General features: G+C 44.7%; 1 pseudogene; it reads right to left on the bottom strand.

Annotated features, from left to right (window-relative positions):
* LOC138674465 (zinc finger MYM-type protein 1-like) overlaps window positions 1-8995 on the bottom strand; it is a 60771-nt pseudogene extending 51776 nt beyond the window's left edge.
* Window positions 8996-20125: the final 11130 nt, after the last annotated feature.

The raw sequence follows: 20125 nt of genomic DNA, 5'->3' as shown, positions 1-20125 counted from the left end.
CCTTACTAACTATGTTACTATGTTACTATGTAATCTTAATTTACTTTATAATAATAGTTAGGCATTGAAAACTGGGGGTCATTTGGCTAAAGTTGTGAGCGGGTAGGGCTGGCTCAAGATTTTCGTGGGTAGTATACAGCACTGCCCACACAGTAGTATACAGCACAGCCCACACAGTAGTATACAGCACAGCCCACCCAGTAGTATATAGCACAGCCCACACAGTAGTATATAGCACAGCCCACACAGTAGTATACAGCACTGCCCACATAGTAGTATACAGCACTGCTCACATAGTAGTATATAGCACAGCCCACACAGTATTATACAGCACTGTCCACATAGTAGTATACAGCACTGCCCACATAGTAGTATATAGCACAGCCCACACAGTAGTATACAGCACTGCCCACATAGTAGTATATAGCACAGCCCGCACAGTAGTATACAGCACTGCCCACATAGTAGTATACAGCACTGCCCACGTAGTATATAGCAGCCCACGTAGTATATAACACAGCCCACAAAGTATATAACACAGCCCATGTAGTATATAGCAGCCCACAATAGTATATAGCAGCCCACGTAGTATATAGCAGCCCACGTAGTAAATAGCAGCCCACGTAGCATATAGAAGCCCACGTAGTATATAACACAGCCCACGCAGTATATAAGAGCCCATACCTTGTCCTCCCAGCCAGGCTCTGCATCCCCCCCGGCAATCCTTTGCTCCAGGTGGCAGGTGCTGCACACTTCCTGTTTGGTGATGCGCGTCTCATTCTCCGGGCACTGGATGGTCGGAAGTCACTCTGTGTATCCATGGCGACACATTGTGGGTGGCTCTCCAGCAGCTGCGAAAGTCCCAGAGCTCTGTGCCGCCTCCTCTCTTCTAGCGTGCACCGCGGGCTCTCCAGCAGCTGCGAAAGTCCCAGAGCTCCGTGCTGCCTCCTCTCTTCTAGCGTGCACCTCGGGCCGCAGATGCCTGCCTCAGGGGCCGCATGCGGGCAGCCTGCCCCTAACGCCGGCCCTGAATGGGCCCCCCTGTCTTGCCAGGGCCCCAGCATTTGCCCAGGTGCGCCGGGTGCTGACGCTGGCCCTGCCATGGAGTAACCTGTAGTGTCGCCTGACGCATCCTTCACTTTTGGTTTGGGTGAAGGACACAAGGAAACGTCTTGTTCCTGACTGGGAGCATCCACTGACGACTCTGCTTTTATATTTGTAACTTTCTGAAGAGGAGGCGAAAAAGCTAGAGACTTGGTCAGCAAGGAAAGCCAAAACTTTTTCTTGTTGCTCCGGCTTTAAAAGCTGTCTTCCTACTCCCAGATAGGGGAGCCTTCGAGGCCTTGTGTAGCCAGATGATGACGCTGGCTCAACACCTCCAGCCTTAGGTGCTATTGTGCTTTTGCCACTACCATCAGATGCAGTACCAGCTGGCAACCACCGCCCACGGGCTCTTCCACGAGACTTCCTCATTTTTTGGAAAATCTAACCTAAATAACAACCGTTATATGGTACTGTAAAACAAGGTAGAAGGTGTATATAAACTTGTTGAGAATTGAAATTTCCCTTTTTTTGGGGGAGACTGAACCAAAACTCAGGCCCTGTGCATAAAACAACACAATGTAAGTGGCAGAAAGTGCCTGGCTGATATACGACAAATTAACAGGACTGAAATATATCCACTTTGTGAGAATTTGAATCTCACTTTTTTTGGGGGAGACTGAACCAAAACTCAGGCCCAGTGTATAAAACAACACAATTTAAGTGGCAGAAAGTGGCTGGCTGACATACGACAAACTAACAGGACTGAAGTATATCCACTTTGTGAGAATTTGAATCTCACTTTTTTTGGGGAGACTGAACCACAACTTAGGCCCAGTGTATATAACAACGCAATCTAAGTGGCAGAAAGTGGCTGGCTGACATACGACAAACTAACAGGACTGAAATATATCCACTTTGTGAGAATTTGAATCTCACTTTTTTTGGGGAGACTGAACCACAACTTAGGCCCAGTGTATGTAACAACACAATGTAAGTGGCAGAAAGTGGCTGGCTGATATACGACAAACTAACAGGACTGCAGTATATCCACTTTGTGAGAATTTGAATCTCACTTTTTTTTGGGGAGACTGAACCAAAACTCAGGCCCTGCGTATATAACAACACAATGTAAGTGGCAGAAAGTGGCTGGAAGATATATGAAAGAATACAAGGACTGTAGTACAATTTCAATCTCCCTACAATGATCTCAGGACAAGTATGGCAGTAATTAAAAGGACTGCTGCACACAAAAGTGTGGACAAATAAACAAGATAACTGTGCAGAAAGGAGCAACACGATTTTTGCTTTTAAAAAAGCAGTTGGTTTGCACAGCAGCGTGCAAACAGCAATGCAGCTATCAGGGAGCCTTATAAGGCTGTTCATCTCCTCTTCAATCCTCCCCATCCACCTCACCTCCTCCACAGAACTGTTCCTTAACATACAATCCTCTGTCTCCAAGCACAGACAGCCCCCTCATGCCCTCTCCTGCTCCCACTTGCTAACACTTTCTCTGCTCCTTCTTACTGCTGGTGATATCTCTCCAAATCCTGGTCCTCCTCACCATATTCCCACAGTCAGTTCTACCTGCCATCCATGCTCTAGCACAAACTTCCGTAACCTCTCTAACCTTATACCCATTCGCCCAGCCCCCGCCTCCCCAGTCCCACTAACAGGAGCTCTGTGGAACGCTCGCTCTGTCTGCAACAAGCTCTCCTACATCCATGATCTCTTTGTTACTACCAAACTTTCCTTCCTCGCCATCACCGAAACCTGGCTCACCCCTTCTGACACAGTCTCCCCTGCTGCACTCTCTTACGGTGGCTTCCACCTTTTCCACACACCCCGCCCCAGCAGCAAACATGGTGGAGGAGTTGGTTTTCTCCTGTCAGATAACTGCTCCTTCACCCCAATCCCACTGCCACCCTCTGTTACCCTCCCTTCCTTTGAGGTGCACTCTATGCGCATCTACTCCCCCACCAACCTCCAACTGGCTGTCATTTACCGCCCCCCAGGGCCAGCCACCACCTTCTTTGACCACTTCAGCACCTGGCTACTTCATTTCCTTTCTGCAGACATTCCCACTATCATCATGGGCGACTTCAACATCCCCATTGACACTTCCCTCTCAGCTGCCACTAAACTTCTAACTCTCACTTCCTCCTTCGGCCTCACTCAATGGTCCTCTGCAGCCACTCACAAAGACGGTCACACACTGGACCTCATCTTCACCCGCCTCTGCTCTCTATCTAACCTCTCTAACTCACCTCTTCCACTCTCTGACCACAACGTTCTCACATTCTCATCTCTCTCCACTCCATGTCTACAATCCCCACCCCACAAACTTTCACACCCTCGCAGAAATCTTAAACATCTTGACCTACATTCATTCTCTGAATCCCTCCTCCCCCTCACAGGCATAAGTTCCATACACAATGCGGATGACACTGCTGCTCTATATAACACCACAATAGCTGTAGCTTTGGAATCTGCTGCCCCACTTACACATACCAAAGCTCGCAAAATCAACAGACAGCCCTGGCACACCAGCCTGACCAAAGAACTGAGGCGAGCTTCCAGGGCTGCTGAGCGCAGATGGAAAAGATCCCACTCTAACGAGCACTTCATCGCATTCAAACAGTCCCTCACTACTTTCAAGACCACACTCGCCACAGCTAAACAAACGTACTTCTCATCTCTCATATCCTCTCTCTCTCACAACCCTAAACAGTTATTCAACACCTTCAATTCTCTCCTCCGTCCCCCAGCACCTCCTCCCTCCCCACTTATCTCCGCTGAAGACTTTGCCTCATTTTTCAAGCAGAAGATTGATAGCATTAGAGACAGTTTTGGTCAACAACCCCCAGAGCCCTTCCTCCCGATTTCCCAGCCCTCCACCTCCAAAACCAACTTCTCCACCATTACAGAAGATCAACTCTCCACTCTACTCTCAAGATCGCATCTCACCACCTGTGCACTTGACCCACTCCCATCCCACCTCATTCCAAACCTCACCACAGTCTTCATCCCAACCCTAACCCATCTCTTCAAACTATCACTAACAACTGGTGTTTTCCCCTCAAGCTTTAAACATGCCTCCATCACACCTATCCTCAAAAAGCCCTCTCTTGACCCATCCTCTGTATCTAGCTATCGCCCTATATCTCTTCTCCCCTATGCCTCCAAACTACTGGAACAACACATTTACCTTGAACTGTCCTCCCATCTCTCTTCTTGCTCCCTCTTTGACCGCCTACAATCTGGCTTCCGGTCACATCATTCCACCGAAACTGCCCTAACTAAAGTCACCAATGACCTCTTAACCGCCAAGAGCAAGCGACACCACTCTGTCCTCCTCCTCCTCGACCTGTCGGCTGCCTTTGACACAGTGGACCATTCCCTATTATTACAAACCCTCTCATCCCTTGGCATCGCAGACTTGGCCCTATCCTGGATCTCATCATACCTAACAGACCGGACATTCAGCGTCTCCCACTCACACACCACCTCCTCACCTCGCCCTCTATCTGTCGGAGTCCCACAAGATTCAGTCCCTGGGCCCTTGCTCTTCTCCATTTACACCTTTGGCCTGGGACAGCTCATAGAATCTCATGGCTTTCAGTATCACCTCTACGCTGACGACACAGATCTACATCTCTGGACCAGATATCACCTCCCTTCTAACTAGAATCCCTCAATGTCTGTCTGCTATTTCATCCTTCTTCTCCACTAGATTTCTAAAACTTAACATGGACAAAACAGACTTCATCATCTTTCCCCATCTCACACGACCTCCCCAACAAACCTATCCATTACAGTAAACGGCTGCCCACCCTCCCCAGTCCCACAAGCTCGCTGCCTCGTGGTAATCCTTGACGCTGATCTCTCCTTCAAACCACATATCCAAGCCCTTTCCACTTCCTGCCGCTTTCAACTCAAAAATATTTCACGAATCCGTTCATTCCTCAACCATGAATCTGCAAAAACCCTAGTCCATGCCCTCATCATCTCTCGCCTTGACTACTGCAACCTCCTGCTCTGTGGCCTCCCCTCTAACACTCTCGCACCCCTCCAATCTATTCTAAACTCTGCTGCCCGACTAATCCACCTGTCCCCCCGCTATTCCCCGCCCTCTCCCCTCTGTCAATCCCTTCACTGGCTCCCCATTGCCCAGAGACTCCACTACAAAACCCTAACCATGACGTACAAAGCCATCCACAACCTGTCTCCTCCATACATCTGTGACCTCGTCTCCCGGTACTTACCTACCCGCAACCTCCGATCCTCACAAGATCTCCTACTCTACTCCCCTCTTATCTCCTCTTCCCACAATCGTATACAAGATTTCTCTCGTGTATCACCCCTACTCTGAAACCCTCTACCACAACACATCAGACTCTCACCTACCATCGAAACCTTCAAAAAGAACCTGAAGACCCACCTCTTCAGACAAGCCTACAACCTGCAGTAACCACTGATCGACCAAACCGCTGCATGGCCATCTCTACCCTCACCTACTGTATTCTCACCCATCCCTTGTAGATTGTGAGCCTTCGCGGGCAGGGTCCTCATTCCTCCCGTACCAGTTATGACTTGTATTGTTTAAGATTATTGTACTTGTTTTTATTATGTATACCCCTCCTCACATGTAAAGCGCCATGGAATAAATGGCGCTATAACAATAAATAATAATAATAATAATAATAATAATAATAAAAGGCAGCCTAATAAGCTACAGAGTTGATGCACAAAAATATAGCCTCCACTGTCCCTGCAAACAAATGGTGGTGTTAGACAGTGGAAATCGCTGCAGCACAAGCAGTTTGGGGGTTAATCTTCCCTCCCTAACTATATCCCTTCTTCTGATGAAGCTGCAGCAACCTCTCCCTATGCTAAGATCAGCAGAAGTAAGATGGCGCTCGGCGTGCATGCCCCTTTATAGCCCCTGTGATGCCGCAGAAAGCAAGCCAATCACTGTCATGCCCTTCTCTAAGATGGTGGGGACCGAGACCTATGTCATCACGCTGCCCACATTCTGCGTCTTCCTTCATTGGCTGAAAAATGGCGCTGAAAGCGTCATACGAAATGCGACTTTTGCGAGCAGATCGGCAACCTCATGGCCGATCCCACACTAGGATCGGGTCGGGTTTCATGAAACCCAACTTTGCCTAAAGTCGGTGATTTTTGAATTTGTTCGATCCGTTTCGCTCAACCCTAGTTGTCATGATCGCTCCAACGTAGTAATCCGTCCCTGGTCAAATAGGCCCAGGGCACATGGACAGATTATTACCATCGATGTCATAAAGGGGTTAAAGGAAATTTGTAATCAGGGTTTGGCTACCCAATCAGAAAACAGCAAAATGTAGGGGCAGAGATCATTTATCACATGGCTGTTTGCTGTCATTTTGATAAAATCACTGTTTTATTCACTGCAGATCTATCAGGTCCCTGAATGCTGAGCACAGTATAACCTCACCTCCACCACTGATTGGCAGCTTTCTGATGATGTACAGAGGGGTTATACAGAGCTCATGACTATAGCGGTCTACATGGCAGCAGGTTTACTAGTCCTCTAGTGAGAATCTCCTGCTGATAAAACAGCAATTTTTATCAAAACTACACTGAACAACCTAGTAAGTGATACATCACTGGAATCAGAGTCTCTGCCTATAAATCATTAAATCATGATGCTCTCAGATTAGATATCAAAAACCTGGTGACAGATTCCCTTTAAAAAAATATAACAAAAAATAAATAAATTCTCATCTACTGATTTCCCCAATGATCCTCCGCAGCACTGCATTTAATATCTCACTGGTCTCCTTGTTTCCACCTCCAGAGAAAATGGCACTTAAGCACTGCAGGCATCTAGTGGCAATGGCGGTGACATGCAGGGCCGGCCCGAGAGATTACGGCGCCCTAGACGAAACTATTTTGTTGCGCCCCTACTATTCTTGGCAGTAGATGAAAACTTGGGATATAAATTTAGGAGCAAAATAAACCACAACAACAATGAATAATTAACTCTCTCCTAACTCTTTAATCTTCTGAGAAGTTGTATAGGACAAATATATACAAAGTAATCAATAACTCAAAACAAAAGCGAGCATAGGTAATTAAAATTTTTGTTTCCTTGGCTTTTGTTTTGAAAAGGATGACACTAAGTCACCGAGATTAATTTGTTTAGCAATTTCAGATTCTATCGAAATTGTTGCCAACCCAACCAACCTCTCTTGCGTCATATTTGCCCTTAAATATGTTTTAATTAGCTTTAGTTTTGAGAAGCTTCTCTCTCCTGAGGCCGCGGACACAGGCAGAGTCAAAAGAATTCTTAGAGCCACCACCAGGTTGGGGACACTTTCTTTCAAGTCAGATTTAAGCAAAAGTTCAAGAACGTCTTTTGGTGATGAATCTTCTGGAACACGTCTTGACATTGCCTGCAGTTCACCACATAGCTCTATGGCATTGATGTCTTTTACTTCGTTGTGTGTAAGAGACTTTTCCAGAGCTTTACACTTATCCAGAACAAATTTGCTTGGTTTTCCCTCAAGTGAACGGATGTGGTACAAAAATCCAAATTTCATTTCCATTCCTTTCAGCTGAGTGAACCGCTCATCAACTGAATTTATAGCAGTATCTAAGATCGCAACGTAAAAGTTAATTTTGAAACTCTGTTTCTCATCTCTTATGGGCTCATCTTTCCTTTCATAAGAGAACTGTCTGTTTTTTTTCTTTAAACGTTTTGGCGCAGAACTTGACTCAAAATTAGCTGGTATGCCAAGCTCTTCTACGATTTCCCTCGCATCAACTAACAGCTTCTCAAACTCTTCATCGCTTCTTAATGACTGCAGATATTTCTTTGTTTTGTCAAGGTGTTGAGAAGCAACAGCTAAATCGAATTCTTGTGACTGAAGTAACATACTTGTCAAATTGATTTCGTACAAAATGTTGAACCATAGTAGAACAGATGTAACAAAAGAAAAGGTTCCAACTTGTTTAGCAAGACCTTGAGCTTCTAGCCGGGAGACATTTCCAGAGCTTCCTGTGAGACTAATATTTTCTGCTATGTCCATTAGGGCATCATGGACTTCGCTCAATTGGTAACGGAGGGGGCCAGAGCATCAATTCTACTTTCCCACCTTGTTTCGCTTAGAGGTTTTAGAGTCAGAGATGGCAAATGATGCACAAGTACTTCCCAACGCTGAGTTGACGAAGAGAAAAATATGTAGAGATTTTGAACTAACAGGAAAAAAGTTGTCGCTCCAAAACAACATTTAGGTGCATCGTTGACGACTAAGTTTAGAGAATGGGAGCTGCAAGGCACAAAGAATGCACGTGGGTTTATGTCCAAAATACGTCTTTGTAGTCCAATGTTTTTTCCCTTCATGTTGCTCCCATTGTCGTAGCCTTGCCCTCGTAAGTTGTCCACAGAGATCGACAGTTCTTCAAATTTGTTCAGGACAGCGGCTGTCAAACCACCTCCATTTGTATCAGAAACAGGAATGAATCCCAAGAAGTGCTCTTTAATTTCAAACTTTTTGTCTTCTGATGTGGAAACAAACCGAACAGTGATAGTAATTTGCTCAACATGAGACACGTCTGCAGTACAATCCAGCACTACAGAAAAGTATTTTGCAGTTTTCCTGAATACCATTACTTAGCAGTTGAATCATCTCATTCTATATTGTTTTTCCCAAATAATGTGCATGAATCTTTTGTCCCGGATTTTCCGAATGTGCTCACACATGACGGGATCGAACATAGCCAAATACTCCACAAATTTCAAAAAGTTCCCATTATTAGATGCAAACAATGCATCATTTGATCCACGGAATGCTAAGTTTTGCGTACCTAGTACCCTCACTAGAGCTATCAACCTTTCTAAAATTTGATGCCAGCATTTTTCTTGCTCTTCAATTTTGCGTAAGTGTTCTTCGTCAATGGTCTTGTTCATCTTAAGTCTATTTTCGAGTTCCTTCCATTTTTGAAAGCTAATCATGTGATCTTTGCTTTTTTCGTGGCTGGCTAAAATAGCAGATATGTTTTTCCAGTCATTTACACCATCAGTACCTAAGGCTGAGCGTTTGATGATTCCTAGTTGAAGTGATGAGTCTGGAAACAACGTGCAGCAAAAACAAAAAACTGAATTTTTCTGAATAGAATACATTAGCCAATTGCATTCAAGACTTTCACCATTGACAAGACGACATTTATAGTGAACACAAGAAAATTTTCTATGAATAGTGTCCAAAGGAAAATCGAAATCTTTAACTTGTGTGGGGCCGAGTTTTACTACATGTAGGTGTAAGTCAAATACAAAGCTGTCCAAAAACATAATAATGCTAAATATGTAGGAACCTCCAGCAAGGAAGGTTTATCCATCAAAGCATTAAATATAGGGGTGTGTTAACCTATCATAATCTAACAACCGGGTACCAAGTACCCAAACACACCACTCTCACAAAAAGTGTTTAGAAAAATTTACAAATTTTATTATTAAAAACACAGAAAATATCAAAATGTCGTATTCATTAAGAGGAAAGGATGAGTACCCAAGTACATAGCACAAAAAAGTGATACAGGAAATAGTATACAGGCTTCTGGGATCATATAGAATGTGTCATAGCATATGGGCATCCCAAATATATAAGCCCTAGTCTAAATAGACCTAAAGTGCATAGTGCCAAGTTCCCAGTCCAGTTTAACACATATAGAATGCCTGACACATACCTATGTGGTGAGCCCGTCCTTAGTATCACACACGTCCCGACGTAGTTTTCGCGTCTTCGGCTTTCTCAAGGGAGAAAAAGATAATTGTGCATGTCATGTCTGCATAGTTGCTGGCTTATATGGTATCCCCACTCACCTATTGCCCAATAGTGAGTCGCACACGGCGCCGCCGCCCCCGGGTCTCAGGTGCATCTAATGACGGCACTCAGCTTCAGCGTGCAGGGAGGAAATCCCCCCAAACCAAGCAAGCTTAGGGCGCACAGCTATATATAATAAATGAAAAATCCTGAGGGTGCAAAAAACAGTAATAAAAGACTAACAGGTAAACCAAAGAAAAAGGTATTACTGTAAACAAATGCACACCACCCAATAAGTAAATACAAAATTAAATATAAACATAGGCTAATTTTATTCACAGATCAAAACACACAACATAGACCATAAAAACATAGTTAAAAACATGAAAACAACATCAAGAGCACACAGGAAATGCATATAGTAACTCAGTATAGTTAGGTAACCCAGAAAAAACCAATGGCTCATGGGGTGTAGCGCAAGGATATAAAACCAAAAGGACAGTGCGAAAATAGCTCGTATGGCTGCAGCTACAAAACAGAGCAAGCAGACAATAGCAAGCGCACAGAAATGTCCTAGGTAGATAGACCAAACAGCAACAAGCCAAAAAACGGCATATAAACGGGTCACCTATACATAATAGTATAACTGAGACACACCATATAAGCAGGAGAAACCTCCCATATAATACCACCTGGTGACGTGATGCCCCACGCGTATCGCCCGGCGAACCAGGCTAACTATACTGAGTTACTATATGCATTTCCTGTGTGCTCTTGATGTTGTTTTCATGTTTTTAACTATTTTTTTATGGTCTATGTTGTGTGTTTTGATCTGTGAATAAAATTAGCCTATGTTTATATTTAATTTTGTATTTACTTATTGGGTGGTGTGCATTTGTTTACAGTAATACCTTTTTCTTTGGTTTACCCGGGGGGAAATCCGCCGTGAGATCATATCTTCATGCCGGAGTTAAAAGAGGCCTTCAAAAAGATGTCGGATCCCGGAGTGTGGTGCACATGTGCGTCGCCATTTTGTTGAAGTCCAACAATCCCACACACCAGCCTTTAATGCGCAAGTGCACAGCCCTTTCTCTTGATGGATTAAGGTGGTGCAGAGATCCCGCCCTGACCTGTGCATACTAACGAGAAGGATCGCATATCTCACTACGCTTTCCCTATGTTGATTTTTAGATCATTTAGATGTCCAAATTGCTCAAAAAATACAAGCAGTGATATATCACACAGTAATCAAGGGGCATTCAGGGAAGAAAAAAAAACAGCGAGAAAGATCATATATAATCAAAATAAACAAACACAGATTTATAGCCTCCAGGTTAATTCGGGGGATTCTTCAAACATATAGTGCAACCAAGTCGGCTTTCATGCGATCTTCAGAGGTTGTCAGTGAGTGCAGGAACCTAATCATCATAGGGGAACCATATCTCAAGCCATAGCAAAATATGAGGTTTCATATAACTGGATTATTAAAATAAAAAAATACAACAATAAAACACATTTACTAAAGACACAACAGAATTAAAAACAAGCAGGGATTACAGGTACGGGGCAAAGCTCAATTTCTCGTTTAAGCCACTGGGGGACATAGTGCCAAGCTCCATGATCCATCTGGTTTCGGCCTGTGCTAGCATCTGCTTCAGATTTCCACCTCTTATGCCCCCATGTATTCTATCGATTCCCTTCACTTTAAGGCCACGTGGGTCAGAGTTGTGGTATAGCCTGAAGTGTTTTGGCAGGGTCTTCAACAGCAAAAGGTCCTCCACCTCCTTTGCTGCGAGTATGTCCCTGACGTGCTCCCTTACCCTAATGCGCAGTTCCCTGGAAGTTAGGCCAATATAGACCTTAGAACAGGGACACTGCACAAAATAAATCACATATGAAGTGGTACAAGAAATGTAATGGTTAATAGTGTATTCCCGAGTACCATCCATATTTGTAAAAGTTTTAGCCCTTATGATGTTATGCAAATTGGACGCCAAACAATTCCCACAGGTGAAACATCCCCACCTTTGTTTTGAATTGCCAAAGGGACTTATCTGGGGAACCACATAGTGGCTCTTCACCAATTGATCCTTGAGATTTTTGCTTCTCCTAGCCGTGAGCAATGGTCTTGTGGAAATTTCTTTCCTCAAGATCGGGTCAGTTTGGCGGATGGGCCAATGTTTAGTGAGAATCTGGCGAATAGTGTCCCACTGGCAATTAAAAGTTGAGATAAATCTCGTTGGGGTCACTCTTATCCTTCACTTTACCACAGCTACCGAGTAGGCCTTGTCGTGGGGTATATTTAGCCCGATGGTATCTCTGTTTGATATACCTTCGATTATAGAAACGGGCTCTCAAATCCCTATCCCTAGCCTGTGCCTCAAACCCATCCACAGTAGAGCACATCCGTTTGGCCCTCAAGAATTGGCCCCTGGGGATGGCTCTAATCGTGGAATAGGTATGTCCAGAGGAGGCGTGCAGAAGCGAATTGACCGAGGTCTCCTTTCGGTAGATGTCGGTCTGGACGAACCCAAGGTCATCCACCATCAATGCAATATCTAGAAAGTCTATTTTACGTTCATGCCACTTGTACGTTAACCTGATATTATAATTATTATTGTTCAGAGTGGACATGAACATCTCCAGCTCAGGGACCGGACCTTGCCAAATAATGAAGAGGTCGTCGATATAATGAAACCAGCACTGCACATAGTCGGCGGCGCATGCCCCCTCCCTGCAAAACACCTCCCTCTCCCATAGGCCGAGGAAGAGGTTTGCGTAAGCGGGTGCACACGCCGCCCCCATGGCAGTGCCGCGCCTCTGCAAGTAGAACCGGTCCCCGAAGGTGAAGAAATTATGGCATAGTACAAATTGCAAAAGTTCTAGTAGTAGATCGACAAGGGGACCGTCCAAACTACTCATCTCCAAGAAGAATTTTACTGCACACAGGCCATGATCATGGTCAATGCACGTGTATAAGGACTCGACGTCCGCGGTGACAAAGAGCATATCGGAGTCCAAAGAGAGACCGTCGACCCTCACCAGGACGTCCGCAGAGTCCCTGACATAGGAGGGCAGCGTCTCCACCAGAGGTTTTAGATAAATTTACATATTGGATCGCAAAGCCCTCCTATGCCAGAGACTATCGGATGCCCCCCGGGGGTCCTTAGGGTCCTTGTGTATCTTTGGGAGGAGGTAAAAGGTAGGGACTTTGGGAAATTTTGTCACCAGCCCATCCAGCACTTTTTGGGAATAATCCCCTTTTCCCATGCATGGGTCAGGATTGAGTCAAGTTTTAACCCTGCTGTTTTGTTCGCATTTACTATACACTTGTAGTGTTACGGGTCACTATGACCCGGCTTATTAAACCTTGATTTTAGACACTCTAACTCCATTTTTTTTATACTTTTTGCTTACTAGACTGTTTGTGAACATGTTTGGTAGTAAAAAAAAAAGAAAAATGAACTAGAAATGTTTTTTTTTTTTTTTTTATTCTGAAAAAACAGATCCATCCAATGAGCAAAACGAAAATAGAAAACTACACATATTTTCTAAAAAAACAAACAAAACAAAACAATCAAATCAAACATTTTGTGATAAAAAATTAAAGATAATAAACATTACAATTTGAATATATTTACATGATCATATAAATTTACGGATTCTTGCATGAAAAACAATACACATGATTTTTGCATAGAAATGTTTTACAGCCAGAACATGTTATACTCGTCTTGTTGGCACAAGTAGAAGGGCAATAGCTGCATCTTTTTCTTTTGATGCCGGAAGAGGCCATGGGGGTAGAAGCACACAGCTGCTCTCCAAAGAAACTGAAAGGTAACATGTCTGGGCTAGCATATGTGTACTGATAAGAGCAGAGAAGATAAGAACCCTTCTGAAAACAAGCAGATAAGCCAGGAAGACAGACTTACTTAGCAAAAAAAAATTATTTGCAAGACTTTACAGCTCAGCTTTACAAACAAAAAACGTCTTAGAGAGCGCGTTCTGAGCAGTCCGTTCTGCGCATAATATACACGTGTAGTACACACATAGTGATCTTTCCGGATGCACTCTACATTTTAGAATAGACTGCGGAGATCTCAATGCATACCCCCGGTAGAGCGCGTGTACGACCCCATTGAAATAATTTAGGAAATAAATAAATTGATATACAATAGTAGATGCAATAAATAGACCCAACTGAGGTTATAACTTCTTTATTTCACTGAAAATATGGCCTCACAGCTCTAAAAAACGATGTCGGGTCACTATGACCCGAACACAACAAGTGTAACTTTTTGCGTGTAGCAAAAAGTAAACGAAAAAAAAAAAAAATACTCTTAGGTAGGTCCCCCCAAATGAGGAAAAGTCAAGGAGTCTCAAGTTTTAGAGACTTACAGAAAAAAATCTACAGGGCCGCAAAAAGTCTGTTCGGGTCACTATGACCCAAACAGAACAGCAGGGTTAACCCCTTCAAGACCCAGCCTATTTTGACCTTAAAGACCTTGCCGTTTTTTGCAATTCTGACCAGTGTCCCTTTATGAGGTAATAACTCAGGAACGCTTCAACGGATCCTAGCGGTTCTGAGATTGTTTTTTCGTGACATATTGGGCTTCATGTTAGTGGTAAATTTAGGTCAATAAATTCTGCATTTATTTGTGATAAACACGGAAATTTGGCGAAAATTTTGAAAATTTCGCAATTTTCACATTTTGAATTTTTATTCTGTTAAACCAGAGAGATATGTGACACAAAATAGTTAATAAATAACATTTCCCACATGTTTACTTTACATCAGCACAATTTTGGAAACAAAATTTTTTTTTGTTAGGAAGTTATAAGGGTTAAAATTTGACCAGCGATTTGTCATTTTTACAACGAAATTTACAAAACCATTTTTTTTAGGGACCACCTCACATTTGAAGTCAGTTTGAGGGGTCTATATGGCTGAAAATACCCAAAAGTGACACCATTCTAAAAACTGCACCCCTCAAGGTACTCAAAACCACATTCAAGAAGTTTATTAACCCTTCAGGTGCTTCACAGCAGCAGAAGCAACATGGAAGGAAAAAATGAACATTTAACTTTTTAGTCACAAAAATTATCTTTTAGCAACAATTTTTTTATTTTCCCAATGGTAAAAGGAGAAACTGAACCACGAAAGTTGTTGTCCAATTTGTCCTGAGTACGCTGATACCTCATATGTGGGGGTAAACCACTGTTTGGGCGCACGGCAGGGCTTGGAAGGGAAGGAGCGCCATTTGACTTTTTGAATCAAAAATTGGCTCCACTCTTTAGCGGACACCATGTCACGTTTGGAGAGCCCCCGTGTGCCTAAAAATTGGAGCTCCCCCACAAGTGACCCCATTTTGGAAACTAGACGCCCCAAGGAACTTATCTAGATGCATAGTGAGCACTTTGAACCCCCAGGTGCTTCACAAATTGATCCGTAAAAATGAAAAAGTACTTTTTTTTCACAAAAAAATTCTTTTAGCCTCAATTTTTTCATTTTCACATGGGCAACAGGATAAAATGGATCCTAAAATGTGTTGGGCAATTTCTCCTGAGTACACCAATACCTCACATGTGGGGGTAAACCACTGTTTGGGCACATGGTAAGGCTCGGAAGGGAAGGAGCGCCATTTGACTTTTTGAATGAAAAATTATTTCCATCGTTAGCGGACACCATGTCGCGTTTGGATAGCTCCTGTGTGCCTAAACATTGGCGCTCCCCCACAAGTGACCCCATTTTGGAAACTAGACCCCCCAAGGAACTTATTTAGATGCCTAGTGAGCACTTTAAACCCTCAGGTGCTTCACAAATTGATCTGTAAAAATGAAAAAGTACTTTTTTTTCACAAAAAAATTATTTTCGCCTCAATTTTTTCATTTTCACATGGGCAGTAGGATAAAATGGATCATAAAATTTGTTGGGCAATTTCTCCCGAGTACGCCGATACCTCATATGTGGGGGTAAACCACTGTTTGGGCACACGGCAGGGCTCGGAAGGGAAGGCGCGCCATTTGACTTTTTGAATGGAAAATTAGCTCCAATTGTTAGCGGACACCATGTCGCGTTTGGAGAGCCCCCTGTGTGCCTAAACATTGGAGCTCCCCCACAAGTGACCCCATTTTGGAAACTAGACCCCCCAAGGAACTTATCTAGATGCATATTGAGCACTTTAAACCCCCAGGTGCTTCACAGAAGTTTATAACGCAGAGCCATGAAAATAAAAAATAATTTTTCTTTCCTCAAAAATGATTTTTTAGCCTGGAATTTCCTATTTTGCCAAGGATAATGGGAGAAATTGGACCCCAAATATTGTTGTCCAGTTTGTCCTGAGTACGCTGATACCCCATATGTGGGGGTAAACCACTGTTTGGGCGCACGGCAGGGCTCGGAAGGGATGGCACGCCATTTGGCTTTTTAAATGGAAAATTAGCTCCAATCATTAGCGGACACCATGTCACGTTTGGAGAGCCCCTGTGTGCTTAAACATTGGAGATCCCCCAGAAATGACACCATTTTGGAAACTAGACCCCCAAAGGAACTAATCTAGATGTGTGGTGAGGACTTTGAACCCCCAAGTGCTTCACAGAAGTTTATAACGCAGAGCCATGAAAATAAAAAAAAAAATTATTTTCTCAAAAATGATCTTTTAGCCTGCAATTTTTTATTTTCCCAAGGGTAACAGGAGAAATTTGACCCCAAAAGTTGTTGTCCAGTTTCTCCTGAGTACGCTGATACCCCATATGTGGGGGTAAATCACTGTTTGGGCACATGCCGGGGCTCGGAAGTGAAGTAGTGACGTTTTGAAATGCAGACTTTGATGGAATGCTCTGTGGGCGTCACGTTGCGTTTGCAGAGCCCCTGATGTGGCTAAACAGTAGAAACCCCCCACAAGTGACCCCATTTTGGAAACTAGACCCCCAAAGGAACTTATCTAGATGTGTGGTGAGCACTTTGAACCCCCAAGTGCTTCATAGAAGTTTATAATGCAGAGCCGTGAAAATAATAAATACGTTTTCTTTCCTCAAAAATAATTATTTAGCCCAGAATTTTTTAATTTTCCCAAGGGTAACAGGAGAAATTTGACCCCAAAAGTTGTTGTCCAGTTTCTCCTGAGTACGGTGATACCCCATATGTGGGGGTAAACTACTGTTTTCTGCACATGCCGGGGCTTGGAATTGAAGTAGTGACGTTTTGAAATGCAGACTTTGATGGAATGCTCTGCGGGCGTCACGTTGCGTTTGCAGAGCCCCTGATGTGCCTAAACAGTAGAAACCCCCCACAAGTGACCCCATTTTGGAAACTAGACCCTGAAAGGAACTTATCTAGATGTGTGGTGAGCACTTTGAACCCCCAAGTGCTTCATAGAAGTTTATAATGCAGAGCCGTGAAAATAATAAATACGTTTTCTTTCCTCAAAAATAATTATTTAGCCCAGAATTTTTTATTTTCCCAAGGGTTACAGGAGAAATTGGACCCCAAAAGTTGTTGTCCAGTTTCTCCTGAGTACGCTGATACCCCATATGTGGGGGTAAACCACTGTTTGGGCACACGTCGGGGCTCAGAAGGGAAGTAGTGACTTTTGAAATGCAGACTTTGATGGAATGGTCTGCGGGTGTCACGTTGCGTTTGCAGAGCCCCTGGTGTGCCTAAACAGTAGAGACCCCCCACAAGTGACCCCATTTTAGAAACCAGACCCCCCAAGGAACTTATCTAGATATGTGGTGAGCACTTTGAACCCCCAAGTGCTTCACAGACGTTTACAACGCAGAGCCGTGAAAATAAAAAATCATTTTTCTTTCCTCAAAAATTATGTTTTAGCAAGCATTTTTTTATTTTCCCAAGGGTTACAGGAGAAATTGGACCCCAAAAGTTGTTGTCCAGTTTCTCCTGAGTACGCTGATACCCCATATGTGGGGGTAAACCACTGTTTGGGCACACGTCGGGGCTCAGAAGGGAAGTAGTGACTTTTGAAATGCAGACTTTGATGGAATGGTCTGCGGGTGTCACGTTGCGTTTGCAGAGCCCCTGGTGTGCCTAAACAGTAGAGACCCCCCACATGTGACCCCATTTTAGAAACTAGACCCCCCAAGGAACTTATCTAGATATGTGGTGAGCACTTTGAACCCCCAAGTGCTTCACAGACGTTTACAACGCAGAGCCGTGAAAATAAAAAATCATTTTTCTTTCCTCAAAAATTATGTTTTAGCAAGCATTTTTTTAGATTCACAAGGGTAACAGGAGAAATTGGACCCCAGTAATTGTTGCGCAGTTTGTCCTGAGTATGCTGGTACCCCATATGTGGGGGTAAACCACTGTTTGGGCACACATCAGGGCTCGGAAGTGAGGGAGCACCATTTGACTTTTTGAATACGAGATTGGCTGGAATCAATGGTGGCGCCATGTTGCGTTTGGAGACCCCTGATGTGCCTAAACAGTGGTAACCCCTCAATTCTACCTCCAACACTAACCCCAACACACCCCTAACCCTAATCCCAACTGTAGCCATAATCCTAATCACAACCCTAACCCCAACACACCCCTAACCACAACACTAACCCCAACACACCCCTAACCCTAACCACAACCCTAATTCCAACCCTAACCCTAAGGCCATGTGCCCACGTTGCGGATTCGTGTGAGATATTTCCGCACCATTTTTGAAAAATCTGCGGGTAAAAGGCACTGTGTTTTACCTGCGGATTTTCCGCGGATTTCCAGTGTTTTTTGTGCGGATTTCACCTGCGGATTCCTATTGAGGAACAGGTGTAAAACGCTGCGGAATCCGCACAAAGAATTGACATGCTGCGGAAAATACAACGCAGCGTTCCCGCGCGGTATTTTCCGCACCATGGGCACAGCGGATTTGGTTTTTCATATGTTTACATGGTACTGTAAACGTGATGGAAAACTGCTACGAATCCTCAGCCAAATCCGCACCATGTGCACATAGCCTAATTCTAAAGGTATGTGCACACGCTGCGGATCCGCAGCAGTTTCCCATGAGTGTACAGTTCAATGTAAACCTATGGGAAACAAAAATCGCTGCACACATGCTGCGGAAAAACTGCACGGAAACGCAGCGGTTTACATTCCGCAGCATGTCACTTCTTTGTGCGGATTCCGCAGCGGTTTTACAACTGCTCCAATAGAAAATCGCAATTGTAAAACCGCAGTGAAATGCGCAGAAAAAAACGCGGTAAATCCGCCATAAATCCGCAGCGGTTTAGCACTGCGGATTTATCAAATCCGCAGCGGAAAAATCCGCAGAGGACCAGAATACGTGTGCACATTCCTAACCCTAACCCTAGCCCTAACCCTAGCCCTAACCCTAACCCTAACCCTAACCCTACCCCTAACCCTACCCCTAACCCTACCCCTACCCCTACCCCTAGCCCTAACCTTAACCCTAACCCTACCCCTAAGCCTAACCCTAACCCTAACCCTATTCTAACATTAGTGGAAAAAAAAAAATTCTTTATTTTTTTATTGTCCCTATGGGGGTGACAAAGGGGGGGGGGGGGGGTCATTTATTATTTTTTTTATTTTGATCACTGAGATAGATTATATCTCAGTGATCAAAATGCACTTTGGAACGAATCTGCCGGCCGGCAGATTCGGCGGGCGCACTGCGCATGCGCCCGCCATTTTGGAAGATGGCGGCGCCCGGGAGAAGACGGACGGGACCACGGCTGGATCGGTAAGTATGATAGGGTGGGGGGGGACCACGGGGGGGGGATCGGAGCACGGGGGGGGGAATCGGAGCGCGGGAGGGGTGGAACGGAGCGCGGGGGGCGTGGAACGGAGCACGGGGGGGCTGGAATGGAGCACGGGGGGGTTGAACGGAGCACGGGGGGGGGTGGATCGGAGTGCAGGGGGGGTGATTGGAGCACGGGGGGGTGATTGGAGCACGGGGGGAGCGGACACGAGCACGGGGGGGAGCGGAGCACTGGACGGAGGGGAGCCGGAGCAGTGTACCGGCCAGATCGGGGGGGTGGGGGGGCGATCGGTGGGGTGGGGTGGGGGCACACTAGTATTTCCAGCCATGGCCGATGATATTTCAGCATCGGCCATGGCTGGATTGTAATATTTCACCCGTTATAATGGGTGAAATATTACAAATCGCTCTGATTGGCAGTTTCACTTTCAACAGCCAATCAGAGCGATCGTAGCCACGAGGGGGTGAAGCCACCCCCCCTGGGCTAAACTACCACTCCCCCTGTCCCTGCAGATCGGGTGAAATGGGAGTTAACCCTTTCACCCGATC

Source organism: Ranitomeya imitator, chromosome 4 (assembly GCF_032444005.1).
Source record: "Ranitomeya imitator isolate aRanImi1 chromosome 4, aRanImi1.pri, whole genome shotgun sequence".
In the NCBI taxonomy this organism is placed as follows: domain Eukaryota; kingdom Metazoa; phylum Chordata; class Amphibia; order Anura; family Dendrobatidae; genus Ranitomeya; species Ranitomeya imitator.
This window is presented reverse-complemented; position numbering and strand designations above follow the sequence as displayed.